The following is a 23,224-nucleotide window of genomic DNA, read 5'->3' as shown; positions in this document are numbered from 1 at the left end:
TCCTGGTTAAATTACTTATTCAATCTTTATTATATTTTCATATAAAATATGTAAATATTTCCATTTTACTTTACAGACTTGGTTTATGGAAATGAAGTTTCAAAATCACATTTTCTGATACTACTTAAAATTGAATCGTTTATTCCATTCTCTCAAAAATCAAAACAATATCAATTAACAAGTAAACTGTTTTGTATCAATGATTTTTAAGGATTTAATTGATTTTTTTAAAATTCAATGGAATCATAAAATAAAAAAATAAAAACATGATTACTAAATATTAAAAAGTAATAATATTTCATAATTAATTACCTTAATCTTTTAACCATTGATGCATGTGAAGATATCATCCAAAACTAACACAACTCAACTGAATCGGAGAAAGCATACATTTATTATGTGAACAACAAAAGAAGCTAACTTTGATGCAAGATGTAACATATTAAAGAAAACATGAAACTAACTTAATACGTAACTCCAATCATTGTTGATCAGGAAAGTAGCTATCATACTTTGGTCTTCTAGTCTATAACTTTTTCTATTATTTATCTTTTATAAACTAGGTTAAGAAGCCCTTACCATGAATTGCATTTTAATCACTTAAATAATTAACAATATCTTGATTAGACAATTTCAATAACAATTACTATCGTCAAGGGTCCTTGATGTAAGCCATTCGGCTTATACTTGGATACATTCTTCCCATTACATGCACATAATGTTTTAATGAAGAGGAATTAGTATCTTCAAGGAATGGATAATCGGTGTAACCAAGGACGGGATCCGGAATGTAGAAAGTGTCTCAATTGTACTTGTTAAGAGGAGCATTGAGCTGAAATCGCCTTGGTAAATCTGGATTAGCTAAGAAGAACCTCCCAAATGCAACCAAATCCGAGTAATTATCAGCAATAGCCTTGGTACCATCGTCTACGTTGTACCCTCCGGCAGCAATGAAAGTCCCCTTGAAGGCATTCCTCATTGGCAGAAGACTAGGAGGAGTTTCATACTTGTCGTTTATTTTAATCATCCGTGGCTCAATAACGTGAAGATAGAGAATGCCAAACTTGTTAACTGCATTCGCCATGTAAACGCCTAGTGCTTCAGGGTTTGATTCACTAGCTTCCATGTAACTGGCGTAAGGTGATAGTCTCATTCCCACCTTATCAGCTCCTATTTCATTCACCACCGCTTCGACTATTTCGAGCGGAAACCGGCACCTATTCTCCAAGCTTCCACCGTACTTATCTATCCTGTCATTCACTTGGTCTTTCATGAACTGATCAAGCAAGTAACCATTTGCACCGTGGATCTCAACCCCATCAAATCCTGCTTAATACTCTACTTTTAATTACAATGATCAATTTTCAATCTCTGATAACTTAAACAAGTATTCATACATGTATTCTCACCCGCTTCAATGGCATTTCGGGCAGCCAGCCTGAAATCATTGACAATGCCGGGAATTTCATCGGTTCTAAGCCGACGAGGAGGTGATCAATCGATCCCATCAAGGCCCGGTGTCACCCCTTTATCAGTACAAGAGATTGGAGCTTGACCATTAGGTTGAAAAGCTGTAGTACAAAATTTTATATAAGGACATTTCTTCACCTAAACGAAACGATTCTAAGCATTGTGTGATTGTGGTTGAAATGCATCACGCATCATACGGAATACGGAACATGGATTGCTATTTCATATGTTATCTTTCCCTTTCTCTAGATTGGGCCAGGCTTAATGAAGTATGTTGGTTGTTAGACATTAGCAGTGCGGTTGAAATGCTGTGGTCCATGGTCCATGCACCATGATGCGGCATCTAAAGGGGGAATATTTTCATTATTCTTTTGCTCCTCTAATCTTACAAAAAAAAATTATCTTAACCTTCCATTTCATTATTCGTCTTTTTTTAATCTTTAAAAATTTTTTATTTGTCAAATCACTATAAAACGAATACAAAAGCTAACGTTTGTTAATTTTGCTAACTTGGCATATACATGAATACTATGCCACCAATTAATTATTTTTTTAAATTTAAAAAATTCTAAAAAATACAAAAATTATTTTAAAAAATTAAAATTTATTTTAAGATTAAAAATTATAAAAAATTAGTTTTTAAAATTTTTAATTAATTGTTAATGTGATATGTTCCATCTATTTTAGGATAATTTGATAAACAATATAAATTCAATGACTAAAAAGAAACAAAAAGATTTAAATGAAAGATAAATAATTTTTTTTATAAAATTGAAGGAGAAAAAAATTATTATACTTTATTCTTTTGAACTTCGACATATATATCTGAAAACACGAGTTTAAAAGCTTCTCTAACTAATTAGTTAATAGAGTTTGTTGTTTCTTATAATACTTCATTTAACATTTTCAATATTTTTTATTAATAAAATTTATCATTTTAATTCTACTAAAATATTTAGTTACATAGAGATTTATCATTATTATAAATAAATTAAAATATAAGATCAGTTCTTGTACTCTTCTCAAACTTCAAAATTAATCACTTTATTTTTCAATTTTAAAATTTAAGTGCAACACTTTTAATTTTTTTAGTTTAATTTATTAGTTTGCCATTTTAAAATTAAAAAAAATTTACTTAATAATCATGTAATTAAATAAATAACATTGTAATGAACTTGAATTTAACAAAATAATTTTAACAATGTTAATAATTGGACTTAAATTTTAAAATTTGAAAAATAGATAAGCTAAATTCTTAGAAATAAAAGTACGTAGACTAAATTTCAAATTTAAAAATAATACAAAAACTTATGGCATATTTTAATCTATAAAGAAAAATCAAATTGTAGTTCATAAAAAAAATATAATTACACTAGTATTGCTTCTAAGAATCATTGTTGGGAAAAAACACTTTTGAGACAAAAAAATACTTTTGAGATAAAATCATTCTTAAATAAACGACTTTTAAAGAGAAAAAATACTTCTCTCAAACCAAAAATAGTATAAAAGTACTTTTTTTAGAAATTAAAAATTAAGTTTTTCTTTTAGGTGCCTTTAATTTTATTTTTTATCTCTCATCATAGTATTGTTATAATATTTTATCTCACCGTTACTAATATTTTTACACTAACAACATAAACATACTATCTATCTAAAAATTCCCTCAAGTTTTTATACGTAAAAGAAATAAATTTGATGATTCTTGGTTAAAAAGAAAAAAAAGGAGGATGGAATTTAGAATACCATAACTAGAGGCGCGGCCAACATGCCAAAGTTGACAAAAGAAGATGCCTCCTTTGTCGTGAACAGCGTCCACAATTGGTTTCCATGCTTCCACTTGCTCTTTTGTCCAAATTCCAGGCGTGTCTGGGTACCTTCAAATCCAATATGCCCACTAATATCATTAATGAAATAATAATAAAATCTCTTTAATCTGTTTGTTAAACAACTGAGGATACCCACTTGATCCTTTTTTTTCAAAGAAGGAAATGGAGAAAAGGTTACCCTTGTGCTGTAGTGGAAACTCCAGTAGCTTCAGCAATGAGAAACCCACCATTGGTTGAACGCTGGGAGTAGTATAAGATGGCTTGTGGTTGTGGAATATTATTGTAAGATCTATTTCTTGTCAATGGTGCTAAAACTACCCTGTATCATTTTTCCAAAAATTTAAAAAGAAATATACTATTAATTCATTGGTTACCAAAACAACTCTGGTAATTCCGTAAAAGAGGAAAAAAAAACTTCAAAATATCTCTGAATTGATTGCCTTTGTCGATTAGCTATATTTTACGACCAAAATAATGGACCACAATTTTGTATCCACAATTATTATTATATTATTACTAAGAAGAAAAGTGTTCTCAGTTTCCCAAAGTGAAGAATCAATGAAAGAAAATAAAAAAAGAACTTAATACTAAAATCCGTTCGCCCAGATTTCCAGATCATCAAAGCGTGATATCAGATAATTAATTTCCTTAATTTTTTTTATATATGAAGGAAACAAACCTGTGAGAGAGGTTAAAGTTTCCCATTTTGTGAGGCGTGAGAAGAGGAATGGGGGTAGAGTTGAGTGCCATATTTGATATTTATTTTCTCCACCTGAATTTTGCTTGATCTTCTTCCTTTTCTCTGCTAAATTTCAGAGCAGCGCCTCAACTTTGGAAGATGACTGGAAAGTCAACTAATAGCTAATCATTAAAGGAAAAGGAAAACAGCTGGAAAGGGCGAGCACTACCGTTTTTCGGACGTTTTTCATGACAATCAAACAATCACTTCACATTTTCATTTTCAAGCGCTTTCTATTGCAATTTGCAAATATCTCCGTTTTCATAACATTTAAAATCCGAGTAAATTTCTTAAATATATATATTATTGATTAGATTGTTTTTTCTTAAATTATTGAATTAGGGCGAAATAATAAAAACGCTTATCGTTGAAAGTGTTTTTATTTTGCAGTAAAATGCTTACAGAGTTTTAATATCTTTTTTTTCCTTTAATTTTTTAAGTGTCACTTCTTGTTTGTGAAAATAAAATTTACAAAACAGCTTTTTATATATACATTAAGTTTTATATCTTTTTTTTTCTTAATTGATGTAGGATACTTATAATCCATTTGTAGTTTGTTCATAGAAAATGTGATATTGAAGGTTACACTTAATTCTTAAAAATTAAAGACAAAACTTTGTATAACATTAAACTCTAACAAAATATATTTTGTTATTTTTAAATGTTATCCTTTTATTTGAGATTGTTCAAATTATAATTTGAGGTTCGTATCGTATTTGTGTTATTTTTCATTTTATAATCATGTATTAATTTATATTTAAAAATGTTATTTACACTTGCAATTGTTTTTATTTTTTTTACAAATAAGAAAAAAAATAAAAATATTTTCATAATAAAATATTCTTAGTACATTTAGTAAAGTCATTTCCTGTTCTGTGGATAATCCTAAGGCAATAATTACAGGCAATGTATTCTACTCTCTCAAATATCCGTATTTCAGGGGGTTAGATAAATGTTATAATTCCAAAACAGGTGGTTTGATCATAGAAGGGACCATTTTAATTGTCACTGGATTTACCTGTTCTGGTTGTTCTTTGCTTTTACGCCACCAGCCAAGTTGAAAGGCCAATTCATGATTTTCTTATTTTGGATCATCTATTATTTCCTCCTCTGTTTCATTTTTATTTAGCTTGATTAAGTTCAATACTTCTAATTCTAAATTATCAATCATTCTTTCTTGGGATGTGAATTCTTAACAGTTTCTGCCCCTAGCTCATACCCTATGTAAGCTCATCACTACCGACTTTCTCCAAAAGGTCAATTATTTCCCGTCCCGTTTTTGACCAAATACTTCCTCCAACTATGATATCAAATTGTCGTTTACTTTGTCCATCTAGTCCATCATAGAAATGTTGTAATTGTACTACAAAGTTAATGCCCCCTCCCAATATTGACCGAATAATCAATTTAAACCTCTCCCAAGCCTATCCCAATGTCCCAGTCACATCTTGCTTGAATTTAAATAGCTCCTCATATTTGTTGATTATTATAGTCATCAGTACAACTTGACGTAGCAATAATTGTACAAATTCAATCCAGATGGTAATAGTGTCTGAGGGTAGTGCATCTAACTAAGCCTTTGCTTGTCCTTCTAAGGCAAATTAAATTAATAACTTTTATTGACACATCGGCATACACAACGGTGCTATATATGTGCTTAAACTACCGGAGGAAAACTATGGGATTCTCATTTTTGTAACTGTTAAACCTGATATTTGAATAAATCCACGTTAGTAATGCAGGATTTAATTCAAAATGGAGATTCTTAATAATAGGTTAAGTAATACTAGGCTTTAACCAGTCCATGTCAAAAGGAACTTGTAACACCCCTAACCCCTTTCCGTCGTCAGATTAGGGTCATGAGCATTACTAACGAATCAAACAATTAATTCAATCATAATCAACATATAAACTAACTAATAATATTATAATATGCAAGGGCAGGTCACGACAATCTAATACTTTCATGCTAAATTCTTATACATTCGAATAATAAATTATGCTATGCATTTCTAAACTTGGTCTTCCATTATCTACACTCTTACCACTATTTATAAATTGTTAGTCTTAGTCTTCCACTGTCCACACTCTTATCACTATTTATCCCTTCTAGACTGTCAGGATTCGAATACATATAAGACTATTCCAATTATTAGCATCAGAGTATTAGTCCATACTCCGCCTACGATTATCTTTTTAATTTATCTTTGATAATGTTAGTGGAATGCATTTAATATTTAGGTTTGCTAATCCACCCCAATTCAAAGTAAAAGTTACTCTTACAATCCCTATTACGAGTCTACGAGACCCTAAAAGTAGTTTAAAAATAGGCAGGGACTAATTTGAAACAGTTCTAGAAGTTTAGGAATAATTACAAAAATTTTGATTTCAGGGGTCACACACCCGTGTGGCTATGCCGTGTAACTCACTGACTTGGGTCATACACCCATGTGTGACACGCGCCCGTGTGGTCAGGCCATGTGCACCAAAAAGTACCTTAAAACTCAAGTTTACCATTTCCTATTTACTTGGACACTAAGCAACTCAATTACCAATCGTTTAACCTATTCAAAACACGATTAAACATGCCCAAAATACACCAAATTCATCACCTAATATGCCTAACCAATGTACCCTCATTGGTACCACATTTTATATGTTCAAATACATCAACAACACATCAAACATTCAAGACTTTCATTCATATCACACTTACCATATTTGAACTAACGTTCAAACTTCTAAAGTTACCAAATATGAAGCTAAACTCATACCAAGTATTATGCTAAGCTACCAAACTTTAAAATATCACATACCAAAATATAAACTAGGCTAACATACCAACATAGCCTCAACTACAACCATATACATATTTAACTATCATTTAACTAGCAACTAAGTTAACAACATCTTATAAACGATATCAACAAAAGAATCCCTAGGTACATGCCATTACAAAATGAAATATCACCACACTTGAGCTCAGAATTTGTGATTTGATGCTGAGTCAGCAATATTTCGAATAGTACCTAGCCTGCGCACGGAAAACAAAACTACACGCTGAGTAAAACTCAATGGTATTTCTATAATCGAAATAACATAAACTTGATATAAGTATTTAAAATGCAAAATGCAACAAGTAAGCTATGTTCACATGTTTCAATTTAATAGTATAATTTTTGCTCATTCTTTATTCACATCTACTAAGATTTTCACATGTTCAAATATATAAGTATATATCAATGGCATTTCATTTAACATTTGAATACATCATCTCATGCAATGGCATGATTCATATCTTTGATCAATACTTGAATTCATTCAAGTTTCACATCTCAATTTATCATTCATATCTCATTTCTCATCTCATAATCTTTTCTCATATTTTTTATTTCAGTATTTTTCTCATCTCATATTCATTTCTCATTTTTGCTATTTCAATATCAATCACATAAAATTATTATTTTACTTTCCCCTATTAACACGACACAGACTCAGACAGATACATGGATCCAACCAACACACTAGTTTGGCACCCAGTGCCTCATCAGATAAATCCAAAGTAATAACTATGCCCAGCGCCATATAAATTGACACCCAGTGTCTTATCAGTTAAACCGAAGCAAATTGGCACCCAATGCCTCATGGGCTCAAGGTTGAAGTAATCCCTGAACTCTTCCTATCCTATGGCATGCCATCTATATCCGACTTAGCCCGATACAATTAATAAGGATTCGTTTCACTTTTCAATACAACCAATGTCTCAATTTCATGAATGTATATCATCACATACAAACATATATTCAATTTGATAATTATCACATTTTTCTCAATACACATATATTCATAATCAATATATTTCATAATATACAAAATCAATCCATTTCATTTCAATTATGAATTTAATTCAATCCCAAAGTACCAAAGTACTCACCTCAAATGCTTACCGTATGCAAACAATTATATATGCAATAATCTACTATTTAATTCAGATTATAGAAACACTAATCATGATTTCCGAGCTATTCGATGTCGATTTTATCCTTCCCTTTTTACTCGAGGATTTCGATACGACATTAGCTATGGAATAAAATAATTAAATCACATTAATATTACACATTTCAACTTCACATTAAATTTCAATTTTCACACTATATTTTGCTTATTCTTCAATTTAGTCCCTAAATCGAGATTAATTTTAACCTTCACAATTAACTTCATTTTTTTACTAATTCCACTCCAGACCACATTTAGCTTCCTCATTTCCAATTCGACCCTTTAATTTTGAATTTTTCACAATATAGTCCCTTTTGTTCAAAATCAACAATTAATTCCACAATTTAGCCCTTTTTTCATTTCTAACTTGAAAATCTATCTATTTTATCCCTAACACTTAAACTATTCAACAATGTCAACATCTAAAATTTTGAACAATACAAAAAATTACAATATGGATCGGGTAGCCCTAAGTACCGAGATTCTAAAAACGTAAAAATTACAAATATAAGGACTAAATTGCACTAACCAATTTAGGTTTGAACTTCCAGACCCTAGTCGTACGTGACTTCTCTTTTTTTCTTTCTTTCTTTTGTTTACATGTAACATAGAATGAAACATTCTCTTTCTTTTCTTTTGTTTATATTGATATAACTATTATTATTATAACTTAATATATAATATATAATATATATACATAATACACACATGCAAAATCATTAAGACATGGTCGGTCACCATCCCACCATTTAATAAATAGTATTTTTGCTGCTTTAATCCCTTTAGTTTATTTCAACTATAATTCAAACTTTTAACCTTTATGCGATTTAGTCCCTATATCTTAATAACTCTTAATTTCACAAAATTTATTATTCCAAAAATTAATTAACTACTAAGCTAGCCTCGTAAATATATAATAAAAATACTTACGGGTCCGGTTTACAAAAATGGAGTCCCAAAAATACGTTTTCTAACACCTCTAACTATCGGGTCATTATAGAACTGCCCCTAACACCTACATCCTCTTACTAATATTCAGTTAAATTAAGTGAGATGAGATATGTTATAAGTTAAGTTTCATGGGGTTATTTTTGTGACCTTCCCATATGGCTATCTTGCCATAGGTATTCATCACTCTAAACGAACACCGCCACGCATACTAGCGTCTAAAGTGTAGTTCTTGCAATCAAATATTATCGTTAGGCAATTTTCGTAAGTATACGAGTCAAGTTGTAATATAATTCATATAACGAAGTATGAAAGTAATCCAAGGATCGTACCCAAGGGAGGTAAAACTAAATCAATTCTAACTTTGACATTAATAGATCTAATTAGTAATTTAACTAAAATATATTATGATAATTCCTAGGGTGATTAAAATTCATACTTTATAAAAATAATTAAGATGTATAAAAGTAAAGGCGGAAAACTAATTTATAGATTTGATCAATTCTAAGAATGGAAAACTAACTCGCTTCGGTGGTCATAACTAATTCCTATTTCAGGTTCTATCCGATCAAGTAGTTATTAACCTAGCAGGATCTCTCGATCTTCCACTAAACTAATGAGTCAACAAGAACTACTTATCTCTCGACCTCACAGTCCAAACCGAATTGGGGTAAGGTGTTCACAGATAGACAATACCAATTTTGAGTTCATTCCCACCTAGATGACTTCCTAGGATTTTCAAGCTTAGGGTTTTAAGTTCTTTCTATCCTAACTAGTTGATCTGTCAAGAAACCCTACATAGAAACTAATTACTCCTATGTCCACTCGCTAACCTCCCGTATTTTTAGAATTTTAGAGGGAAAAGATTACTTTGTAAAACAAGGGAATTGTAGGAGTGGCCTGATGCCAATTTTCCCAAATTTTGAAATTCAGGTAGAGGCTCTTTAGCTCAGAAACACTGCAACCCCCTCACTTCACACACAATTTTCACCCAAATTTTAAGCGTTTTCTCTCATTTTTCACTTTCATTTTCGAAGTCTACAAATCAAATATTAGATCTCATCTTTTATTTTCCTCAAATCTCTCAAAATTCTCTAGAAAAGATTTTCAAAGTTGGAAAAAAAACTCATCCGAGCTCTTCAAAGATCTTGATTTAATCTTCAATATTGATGATTCTAGATCGATTAAAGGTAATTTCTCAACTCTAAATTCATTTTAAATTTTTTAATCATTATTTTTTATTTAAATCGATTAAAGTTGTTTTTCAAATCTTGATCTCTTCTCTCTTGAACATGAAATTCATCAATGGAGAATTCATGGTTTTGAGTTGGAATCCACATTTAAATGGATATGTAAGCTCAAATCATGTTCACTAAGAGATTTTTTATCAGAAAAAAATATTAAACTCGTTTGATTGATCAATTTTGATAAATCCATTTTTAACTAAGAACATGAGTTGATTTTTTGAAAAATTATGAAATGGTTTATTTGATGAAATTGATGCTTAGGTTTTGTGTTGATAGATTATAAATGATGTTTAGAAATGGTTTTTGGTGTAGAGAAGGTCATTTAAGGGCTGAAATTTGTGTTTCGTCTATACCGTAAGTTTTCAATAAGGTAGATTGGAGATGCATTTTAAATCCGTGTAGTTCATGATTTTTTTATTTTCTTCTTGTTAATGATAGCTTGTAATATTTTTTTATCTCTATTTAAGCTCCATAATGAGGAGAGACCATTGTTCATCAGAATCGAGGTCCAAACACAACTACCTGATATACTTTGGCTTGATAAGCAAAGTGTGAAGGTGGGTGATTTTTAAAGGCAATTGGTAAACATGCCTATTTACATTCTAAATTGAGGTTTTGAATTGTGTTTCTAATGATTGAATTGTATCTCAAATGATTTAGATTATTAAAATTGATTTTAATTTTATATAAGCATATTTGTAAATGATTTATGGAAATTATGAATTGTGCGTTTGGTATGATTGATTTGAATTGTATTAAATAATAATTGGAGCATGGATTACTGTGTATTAGAGCACTTGATGATGGTTTTATGATTGGTTTTAGATCCACGGACAAAGACACTTATTGTGCTTATCTATATTGGTACTAAAATTGTTAAGTGACATGATTTAAATTGAATTTTTATATCATGAATTAAGTGTTTAAATATCAATTTTTATGCCCTGTATAATTGGTTATATAAACAACATTGCATGGTGGATGCATTGGATATAGATGGCATGCCACAAGATTACTGAGTACTCACTACTATATGTGTTATTTGTGAGCATATGGCTCTAAGAGTATTAATTTTGTTGGAGTGGATAAGGAAGTGTTGAGTCTTTTTCTCCACTCAATTATTGGCAATTTCGAGGTGATATAAGAGAGTGTGTGGCTACGCCCCATTCAATCGGAGTATTGTATTCGATATTTGGGAGATCGGAGATCCGTTTATCCAATGCATGATCACATTTTTATATTTTTCCATAGATGTCATTTGCCAATATAAGTGTTTGTTTGTTAATTAAATTATGTTTCCATATGCCATAATAAATGTGATTTTACTCGTGGAATAACATATGGAATTATGATGTTATGATGTTGCATTATTGTTGGAAATTTTAGTCAATTGAATGTTATAATTGAGCATGAAAAATAATTGAAACTATGATTCATATACTCGAAATTTGATACATGATTTGCCTTGGTTTAAGTATGTTTTTTTTGTGTGATTTACTTATTGAATTTATGGCCACTCACTGAGCTTTTTCGACTCACACCCTCACAACTTTGTGTAGAGTCTTTTTTTTTTCTAGCTTTGGGGAGTTAAAGAGTAAGGGCAAGGCTGGTCCAAGTTTAATGCTATTTGGTAGTATAGATTAATTACTCTTCTTTAGAAACATTAGAAAGCATTGTAGCACTCAATTGATGTAATTTGATATACTTGTAATGGGCATTTGAAACTTTTATTTGGATTTTAATTTTGAGATGTTATACTTGTTTTTTTTTTATAATTGATTTTATGGTTAAATGTTGTGTGGATTTTAGTATGTTGTTAAGTGATATCATGGTGATTGAAAACATGGTGATTGAAGCATGAATTTTCACTAATACATTTTAATTGTGGCTTGTAAAAGAATGGATAACTTTGTGGCTAAGGTAAGTCCATTATATAATTTAATTGTTGTTTGTTAAGCATGATTTTGAATGCTTAAATTATGAATACATGTTGCTTATTAATTGTAATTGGATTAATAAAAATTGTATATATATGATTAAAGTAATAAAACTTAGCTAATATAGTCTTAATTAGTAAATGGATTAAGGAAAAATGGTTAATTAAAATGAATTTTAGGGGTTTATCGAAATTGATTAAATGGAAGTTGGTAATCATTTAGAATTAAAATCGGGATCGTTCAGTTTTAAGTGGTAAAATGACTAAAATACCTTTAGGGTTAAATCCTTAAAAATAGTTTTAAAATGGTTTACAAATCGCTTCCACAATATGTTTAGACAATTATTAGTTAGAATTCAGGTGTTATAAGGTTGAGGTGTATCTTGGGGTGGTTTTGTGCGAGAGAGTCACTTCGGTGGCTAATGTGCCACTTCGAATTCAAGTCGGTCCATTCCGGTCGGGTTTGGGGTGTCACAGAGAGCAAAAAGAGAGTGTATTTTATTGATCAATCGGCATCATCTACAATGCTTCTCCAAAGTCTATATTTATAGACATAATAAGTATAAGTGAAATAGAACTCTATTTCTAATTACTACTAGAATTTAAAGTATATCAAAACTTATCTAGATCTTGATGGACATTCACTTAATAAAATATTCATAAAACTCCCCATTGGATGTCTATTTGTAGATAATGTGTCTCGTTAAAACCTTACTAAGATAAAAACTTTGTGGGAAAAAATTTCCTAGTGAAGGAAAAAGAGTACACATATCTATAATACGCATAATACACATATCTATAATACGCATAATATGCTGCCCGATTAAAAACCTTATCAAGAAAACCCAATGGGACAAAACCTTGATTAATGGAAAAAGAGTACAACGCGTATTTACTCCCCCTTATGAAAATATCACATACTTTCTCATATTCTACGTATTCAATCTTGAATAATAGTTTTTCAAATGACTATTTGAATGTATTTGAATGCATCTATATCACTATTCTTTTGAAAGTCATGAGTGAGGGAAAAATTAGGGGAAATATATTTTGATCTCTTTAGGAGTTTCTGTAACGCCCCGATTTTTGGGGTTAGAATTTTGAGCTTTTGTGGTTAGGGTTAGTAAGTAGGTTGAGTTATTATGTTTAGTTTCACATTTTAGTGTTAGAATAGACCTGCTGGTCTGGTGGTTGGTTGTGTGTTAGTTTAGCCTAGGGTTCTAGGTTCGAGTCCTCAAGTGTGTTTTGAGGGAGCTATTTTGATTTAACTTTGTTTTGGTTTTAAAAGGTTAGATAGTTATTTTTATTTGTGTTACTTATTTTACTTTTTTTTTTGGTTTTGGGAAAAAAATGGGGGAAAAGTAATAGAAAACGCGTTCCTTCTTTTCCCCTCTCCCTCTCTTCTCACAAAATTTCTTTCTTTTTGGTCGTTGTGGTTTCATCGTCTTGATTTGATTTTAGGTTCTAGAGGGAGACATAATTGAGCAGCAAATGTGGTTCACCGATTTTTGGGGCATTTTATTGCAAATTAAGGCGTGGGTTTCGAAACTCTTTTAGTTTATTTGTGAATTGATAATTCAATTTGGTGGCAATCTGTATTTGTGTATGTGATCGGAAACCCTTCCCCCTCGTTATCGAATTTTTTATTTATTTTGGTGAAATTTAACATTGTTTGTTTGCTTGTGAAATTAACCATTTGAAATGTCGAATATCGTGGGATGGCTTGGAGCTGGGTGTGATTTTGATTTATTTTTGAGTTATTAAAGATTGGGGAACGTTTTGAGAACAAAGGCACATTCGATAGCCTGTTTCAGTTCAGTTTTGTGACCACACGGGTGGCCACACGGGCGTGTTCCCCACACGGGTAGTTCACACGGCCGTGTGCAATTAGGATTTACAGTTTTTGGGCTAATTTGGGTGCCACATGGCCGTGTGGCTGATTTGGGAAAATTAGTTGATTTTCATACGGCCGTGTCCTCTGGGCATATGGGCGTATGTGTTTAGGAATTAGGGTTTTAGTGATTCGGTACCACACGATCATATAGCTAATTTGGGGATTTAGGGATCCCACATGGGCGTGTGTTTTGGACAGTGTCTGGTGGGCACACAGGCATGTGTTTTGGAAATATGGCCGTGTCTGGTGCGCACACGGTTGTGTCTGCTCAGTACTCTATTTTAGCACAAATGGACAGAGAGTTACACGGTCTGTTCATATGGCCATGTCCCTAGGTCACACAAACGTATGCCTCAGCCACACGGTCGTGTGCCTCCTCCCACACGGCGTGTTAACCCTCACATGGCCTAGGTTTTTCCACACGGCCAGAGCACACGGCCGTGTGGCCCTAAGCCACCAATTTTAAGTCTATGTATGTTTTTTTATCTAAAAATGTGTTTGTGTGTTTCGACCCTTGACTAAGCTTTAGTGAGGGTAGTTAAGACTCTGATCTGGGCTTCGACTTATGTGTTATTTGTGACTGTTATGCAAGATATCTGATTCTGAACTTGGTTAGTTGGATATGTGCATGCCTGTTTTTGTCTGGCTGTCTGCCGATGTGTTCATTGTTTCTATGAGGTTGTAAGCGTACATGCACTTGCATAAAGTAATTTTTGGGTTGGTTGTATAGAGAAGGAAGACTGATTCCGATCTGATCTAGCAGTTTAACTATAACTTATCGGTACAGTAGTTTACTGTACTGTACCGCATGTACGTCAGCTTTTTTGCGTACAATTATTTGATCTGGCAGTTTAAACTGCAACATGTCTGTACAGCGATTTATCGCAATGCACTGTACTTCATATATGCCAACCTCACTGCATATTATTATCTGAGTGGCATAGTCCTCATACATGGTGTGTAGGGTTGGATGGGTCTTTCGAGGTCTTACGTGGTGTATTTGGTTGAATGAGCTTAAACAACTCTTTTGAGGTGTAATCAAAAGACAGAGAGGTGTTTTGGCTGGGTAGGTAAGCTTTTAATACTTGACTCCATTCATATGTATCTAGATGTGAGATACTTGTCTATAATCTATCTGTTCGTCATAATATTTATAACTGATTCTGCATGTATTGAGGTGCTAGCATAGTGACATTTTGGATTGTAATGATAAGTATTATTGTATCAACTTGTTGATGAGTTTATCTGTTGAGTATTCTATGTGTGATTTGGTGTGCTTTGACTGTTGCGTATTTTTGGGATGTTGGTTTTGAGTTTGCTTTCTGTTTTTGTGTATCTCGGTAAGTACTTTTCGTTATCGAACTATTGTTTGGTTTCTAATCTGTAATTTCGTTGTTAGATATATTTTGAACTCATACTGAGCTCGTGTAGCTCACCCCTTAGTGTTTCCCCTGCAGGTACATTTCCAAATCCTAATGCTGGACTCGATATGCAGAGGTCTCGGATAGTCATGGTTAAAAATAGGCTTTAATAGTATTTTAATAATTTCTGAGTTTATAATTAAGCACTTTGAATTGTAAGTACTATTTTGAAAACTGTGGTACGGAATTTTGTGTTTTACGCACGTAAGTGTCATTGGAACTGTATTTTCTTTTGAAATATCAAGATTTTATAACTGAGAATTTTACATAACTTAAATACTACAATGTTTTTTGATTTGTTAAACTAACATTTTTCTACGATCACTTCACTGATCAATGTGACCTCCGAAATTCGGCCAAAACTTCTGGGCCGGTTTTGGGGCGTTATAGTTTCAACAATAATCATAGCAACTTTTAATCATGATTCTTCTATAAAAACACGAATAGGTATTTTGGATCATTTTATAATCCTCATTTAACTACTATTCACCACATATGTTCAAATTATTTCAATTCATATAAGTGAATAATTTCTCGAGAATTTCAATATGCTTCTAGCATTCTAAATCCTTCATGGATTTTAATATAAACTTTACTATATAGTGGTTCATAAAATGTTGTAACAACAACCATTAGACGCAAGTTAAATCTTTTATGAATTGTTAAAAGAATATATCTAAAGGTTATTGAATCCACCATAAAAGAATATTATATCTTTCCATAATCAATGGCAGGACTTAGAAAAAAACTTAATATTTTTATTCTATTTTTGCAAAACTACTTCATTTGCACCTTAACTGGCTATATACCTTTAGATATTTGGACTATTGGTCCAAAAACTCCACAAATTTAATTATACTTGAGTTGCGTATTTCTATTTTGACCACTTTATTCCATATCTATATTTCTCAATAGATTTATTCAAGATTCTCCTTTTATTTCATTATTTCAATAATAATATTTCATGCAAAACCATTGTCGACCAATTTTATTATCGGTTCCACATTTTCTCGAATTGACATAACTTATCGAAATATCTTATTTTCACTATTTTAATCTTTAGTTTTAGGTACCTGAATCTCTTTTGGAGTTTTAGTTATGTCTTAGGTTTCTTCCAGAGCACTCACCTCCACTATATAACATTAAAAAGAATTTTCATCTTTGGAACCAATCAATCTATCATTAATTCTAATTGATTGTCCTAATGGGACTTTGATTCAAATTAAAATATTAGATGATGTATAACACTTGGTTATTCTCATTAAGTTTGTAAATACATTTGACAATTAACTTGTAATGAAGTGAGTTATCATTTTTGAATTTCTGGTTCAAATTACTCTTTATAAGGATCTAGATAATGATAACTCTTTACAAGTAGTGATTTCATTCAGCTATTATTTCTCTCCTCCTAATATTGAGAAAGCTATCAAATCAAAATAGTAACCACAAATCATGTCATAATTGAATCTTCAATACATTCAAAAGATCTAATAATACAATGAGGCTTGTAATTAATATATATTTCCAACTTTCTTTGAGGACTCGCTCATCCTTATGCGTTGTGGTGGAGCAATTGGAATGTAACACCCCAAGTAAGTTTTCTCTCTCCTCTTACTTCTATTTTATCTCTTTTCTTTCCCTTTATTTTCTTTTTTTCGCTCTTTCTCTCTCTGCTTTCTTTTTCTTTTTTTAAACGTTTCATAATGTTGAGAATATAATTGAATGTTCATGGTTCTTGGTTTTCGGTTGTTGATCGCCATTGCCTTCCTAACATGCTCGACGTACACGAACCTAAGTTGAAATTTGGAACAGGCAAGAGCATATGCCAAGGCCATTAACCTCAAAAGTTTAGTTAAAGGTGTCAAATAGCTATAGAACCTTAAAGTTAAGGTCCTTATGCTGTAACTAGACCATTTTAATTGTGAGTGGACAAAGATGGGCATGCATTATATGGTTTTAATGAATTATAACTAAGGTTAGTTTAGTAATTTAGTTAATTAATAAGTTAAAAATAAAATAACATAATATCATCATCTTCCTTAAGTGATTAGCACAATATCATCATCTTCCTTAAGTGATTAGCATCGAAAATTAGGGCTAGAGAAATCCATTTTCATTCTTTTCATTTGGCCAAGCTCATTTGTGCAATTGTAAGTCTATTTTTATCCCATTTTTAATAATTTCTATGTTTTTGTGATCGTTGCATCTAGTACTAGCTACCCCAGGGACTATTTTTGCAAAACTATTAAAGATTTTGAATGATACCATTGATGAATACATGTGTATTTTGAAGTTTCTTGATAGATTATGAATGCTTGTTGATAGATATACAAGTTTTGTTAAGTGATTTTTAGTGAAATTTCAAAATAAGGATTAATTTGAGAAATGTTAAAAATTTGTGGATAAAATGTGAAATAAATGACAAATATGGGCTGCTAGGGGAATAATAGTAATTTGGCTAAGCATGGGTATTTTGAAATTTGCATGAATTTGTGATTTGTGTAATGAGGACTAAATTGTAAAAATGTAAAAGTTTAGGGAAAAATGTGTAAAATAGTCCTAATGTGTGTTTTGGATTAAATTGAATAGAGAAATGATTAAATAAGTTAATTTTGAATATATTTAGATCAAGAAAAGTGAAATTTGAATCTAGATCAGGGAAAAACGAAAGTTACCGACTAAACGAATTATTTCGTTGTTTCCACATTCGAGGTAAGTTCGTATGTGATAAATTTCAATATAAATGTATTTCATATGCTTTGATAATGCATAAAGTACGAATACGAGACTGTGGATATGAATGATAGTGATTCGATGACGATTCGACATTCGAAATCCCGGTTGAACCTAGGAATAGTTTAGAATGCTAATGACAAGTCATTAGGGAATACATTGAGTTGGCTTTGGGCCATGATATAGCACTTCGGGTGCGAGTTATATCGATTTGGCTTCGGGCCATGCATATCGGCTGATTTAGCTTTAGACCATGATATCAGTACTTCAGAGATAAGTTACCTTGATTTGGCTTCGGGCCATGGTATAGGTACTTATTGTGTGAAAACCTTGAGTATTCGACTTCTATTCCAAATGGTTCAACTAGTATACGAAAGAGGTGGATGATTATGAGATTGATGTTAAATGATATAGGTATGTACATGAATTATAAGTTTCAAATCGAAGAAACTTGTGAAGGTAGTGTATAATCTCACAATTGAGAATTGGAAAGGTTTGTTAGCTAATGTAAGCTACATATTGTTGTATTCAAATTATTGAGTTATATTTATGTGATTACATTGAGTTTATTTCATATGAGCTTACTAAGCTTTATAGCTTACATTGTTTATTTATTTTTATGTTTTATAGTGAATACAAAGCTAGCTCGGATTCGGGGATTGTCGGAGATCGCTTCACACTATCCACCTATTTCTCGGTACCTATGAACTTTGGTATATTAAGTATATGGCATGTATAGAAACTTAGTCTTTTTGGTATATGTGTTGTTATAAATTTGGCCATTTGTGTTGGCTTATAAAAAGTTGTGTTTATAATGTTGTAAATGGCTATGTAAGTTGATTTAATTGGATTGGTTGGTAATGTATGTATATAGTTGTGCTAATTCCTTTTAGTGATGTGGTTCATGTTTGATTTGGGAATGGTATGTTGAATGCAACATTCATGGTAGCTAATGGTTGAAAAATTGAGAATGTTTGTGCTTGTGATTTTAGGTTAAGAAATGCTTAGTTGATATGGTATATATATGAATGTTTTAGAAATGTGAATTGGCATTATTTGAGTAGGCAAAGTATGGTGTTAAAAGTATGTTAGTTGTTGATATTGAAATGGTACATTTTAGTCTTGGTTGTGGTTGATTTGGATATCTATATATGCTATGAATGTGTACCAATTGGATTGTGTAGGTGTGTGCAAATTGGGGTGGCAAATTGGCTTGGTAAATAGCCTATTTTTGTCCACGCGGGCAGAGACACAAGCGTGTGTCTCAGTCGTGTGCTAGACACGGTCGTGTTACACGCCCGTGTGTCCCTTAGTGTTGAATTTGAAATCAAGTCTGTATGCTCCACACGGCTTCACACACTGGAGTGTGACTTGACCGTGTGGCATAAGTCAGTATACTCTACAGGTTTGGCACGACCTAGCACACGGCCCGACACACGGGTGTGTATGGCAATTTTTAGGGCACATTGGCTAGCCACACGGACGTGTGTTGGCCGTGTGACCCAAGTCAAAGAGTTACATGGGGTCAGACACGGGCTAGGACACGGCCATGTGCTTTCATTTCGAATGTCCACACGGCTTGTGACACGGGCGTGTCTGGTGGCCGTGTGAAACACGCGGCCTGGCTACATAGGCTTGTGTCCCCTGTTTTGAGAAAAAAATTCAAAGTTTTGTGAAAGTTTTGTGAAAGTTTCTTAAGTTATCGGTTTAGTCCTGAACCACTCCCAATGTATGTTTATGGCCTAGTGGGCTCGTTTTAGGGACAAATTGATTGAGATTGAATGATGATTGTATGTATTGATTAAATGTATGGGAAAAGTATGTTTAAATGTGTTGTAAGTCTGGTAATGCTCCATAACCCTATTCCGAAGTTGAATATGAGTAAGGTGTGTTACATGGAATATATATATGCACATACAAAAGTTCAAAGATGAGAAATATTTAGCTCTTGACCAAAAATCAATTATAATGAGAAGTATTGATAACTTATTGGCTTGATGCGTACAACACGTAAAACAACATAATCTCATGTTGAAATAGGAAGTTTAGTTCTCATAAGTAATGGTTTAGATATTAATCAAAGGTGTTCAATTAATAATTTCTTTAAACCGTTATGCGCATAAATAACAAGCTTTTACAAAAGTTTTTCAAACCCAATCAATAAAATATTAAGATATAAACTTATAAGCTTTAGCAAGATGAATTGTCTTAATTGCATAATCTGAAATTAATTATTTAAACAAGCAATCTTGCAAATGACATGTTGCAAATTGATAATACATGTGATTATTTTGTAGATACATCTATCAAAATAATATAATATCAAAATCATCCACATGGTGGATGAATGAACCCATATTTATTTTAGAAATGTAAGACATTAAATTTCAACTTAAACTAGTGAGTTTCTTATAAACAATTTTCATTGAGAACAAGCAACAAATGAGAATTCTTTAAATTAAAGAATCTTTTGAATTTTTAATTAATGTTTATATGAATCCTCAATTAATTTTTGTATCATATATGATATAGAATGGTCAAAGTAGTCACGCCAAGTAGTAAATGCATTTGTATCAGTAAACTTATGGTTTACTTTAACATGTATTTCAATTGTACTAATAATGTCAATATAAATTGTGACAAATTGATAATTTTACTGTCATTTCTTTTACTTTGTATCCACATATAAGTACTATTGTGACATTTACTACTGGAAATGTTTAAATCAATCTGAAGTTTATAATGCCACTAAGTCAACAAAATAAATGTAACTTCCAAATAATTATATGCAATATTCGTTTTAGGAAATATGCCAAAATCTTCAAATATTCAAAAAGAAATGATTATAAAATTTTTTATATTTATTACAAACATTCACTTCAAGGAATGTGCAAAAAGCAATTCAGACAATTGTAACGTCCTAATTAATTTAACTTTGTTTATGTGAATTTTGCCATAAATATGTATATGCTTTAATAGCTAAGTACTCTGATTATGTGTTTGAGGTCTTTGGTTCAAGTCCCACTTTTGGAAATTTAGGGTTTTTTACAAAAATAAGACAAAAAAATAAAATAATACTAAAATAGTATAACAAAAAAAGTATGTACCAAAATGGTACATCCTAGGGTGGTGTCGCCTATGGCAGTGGCGTGACCACCCTGGTCTGACATTTCCTCTGCCATTTTCTGTTTAAAAAAAAGTGAAAAATAAAAAAAAAATTGAAAAAAAATGGATGGAGGGGGTGCCAGAGGAAGCACCGATTGTGCCTCTGGCACAGGCGGCACCTAAGCAGTATAAAAATTGAAGTTGCAACTCCGGAAGCAAGAAGCAGCAGCAAAGAGAAGAAGAGAAAAAGAAAGAAAAGGAGAAAAGAAGAAGAAGAAAAGGGTTTTTTTTACAAAAATAAGACAAAAAAATAAAATAATACTAAAATAGTATTACAGAAAAAGTATGTACCAAAATGGTACATCCCAAGGTGGTGCCGCCTATGGCAGTGGCGTGACCACCTTGGTCTGATATTTCCTCTGCCATTTTCTATTTATAAAAAAGTGAACACGAAAAAAAATAAAAATATAAAAAAAAGGGATGGAGGGGGTGCCAGAGGCGGCATCGGTTGTTCCTCTGGCACAGGCGGCACCTAAGCAGTATAAAAATTCAAGCTGCAACTCCGGAAGCAAGAAGCAGCAGCAATTAGAAGAAGAGAAAAAGAAAGAAAAGGAGAAGAGAAGAAGAAGGATGAGGAGGAGAAGGAAAAAGAATAGAAAAGAAAGGTATATATATATTTTTAAAAATTATGGATTTTTATATTGTTATTGTGTTTTTGCTGTTATTTTTTTATTTTTTTTTGTTGTTAGTTATTATTATTAGTTATTATTATTGTTAGTAAAAAACTATTATTAGGATTGTTGGTTATTATTGTTAGTAAAAAACCCTAATTATTGTTAGTTATTATTATTGTTAGTAAAAAACTATTATTAGGATTGTTGGTTATTATTGTTAGTAAAAAACCCTAATTATTATTAGTTATTATTATTGTTGATTTGTATTAATTTTGTAAAAAAACCCTAAAAAAGCCTATTTATGTTATGTAAAGAAATTTTTTATTTTTTATGTAATTTTTTTGTTATATGTGTTTTAGGTTGATTAGATAATATTTATGAAATTTATTTGGCATGTTATAGATATTGTTAGAAATGACAACATATTTGGTATTGCCTGATGAGATAATAACTTCAGCACAAAAGGAGAAAGTTGATAAGATGTTGAGAGAAGTGCAAGATTACAGAATGAAACCAGAAGAAGACATTGTTTAACACGTTAACACAATAAATAAAAAGATGCAAAAAGTGTTGTAGGAGGGTCTTGAAATGATTAGAAAGAATAAAGTGGAATACTTAACCCTTAGAGGGACATTAATAGAACGGGACCATCAAATCATTTTAGACCAACTTTGAAAGAAATTGGTACCACGAACCTATTGAAATCTAGTTATATGCTTCGTGAAGTTTATAATCTCTTATGGAGCAAGGAAAATAGCGAGACAAAGTATAGGTTCACAAAAGTTGACTGGGAAGCAAAATGTGATTGACATACCATGGATGGATAAATTAGATGTTAGGAAATTACCAAGAGAATTTCTAATTTCAATACCTGTTATAAAGATTGAAGAGGAAGAAGATCCCAAGGAATCATCAAATTGGATTGTAGAAGATGAATATGAAGAGAATCAAGAATATCTAAATTGGATTGTACAGTATTTCCCAGAGGAAGATACATGGTCGGAGATAGAAGAAAACGTAGAACTGAATTTAAATGGTTAAATGTAAAGATAAATGTTGTTTATGTACAAAATGATAACTGAAAAAGTATGAGCTTATGAATGAAAAAAATTGCATATTGATTAATTAAAATTTTTATTTAAGTAATTTATTTGTTGTTCGAAATTGTTTTGAGAAATTTTGTTTATTTTTTAACAGATTGAGTATTGAATATAGGTAATCAGTTTTTCGTATGC

The 23,224-nt window shown here is 31.4% G+C and overlaps 1 pseudogene; it reads right to left on the bottom strand.

The window, feature by feature from the left end:
- Nucleotides 1-600: 600 nt before the first annotated feature.
- Nucleotides 601-4,311, bottom strand: LOC107941336 (putative 12-oxophytodienoate reductase 11; annotated as a pseudogene).
- Between the last annotated feature and the right edge of the window lie 18,913 nt (nucleotides 4,312-23,224).

This window comes from Gossypium hirsutum, chromosome A01, assembly GCF_007990345.1.
Source record: "Gossypium hirsutum isolate 1008001.06 chromosome A01, Gossypium_hirsutum_v2.1, whole genome shotgun sequence".
Lineage (NCBI taxonomy): Eukaryota > Viridiplantae > Streptophyta > Magnoliopsida > Malvales > Malvaceae > Gossypium > Gossypium hirsutum.
This window is presented reverse-complemented; position numbering and strand designations above follow the sequence as displayed.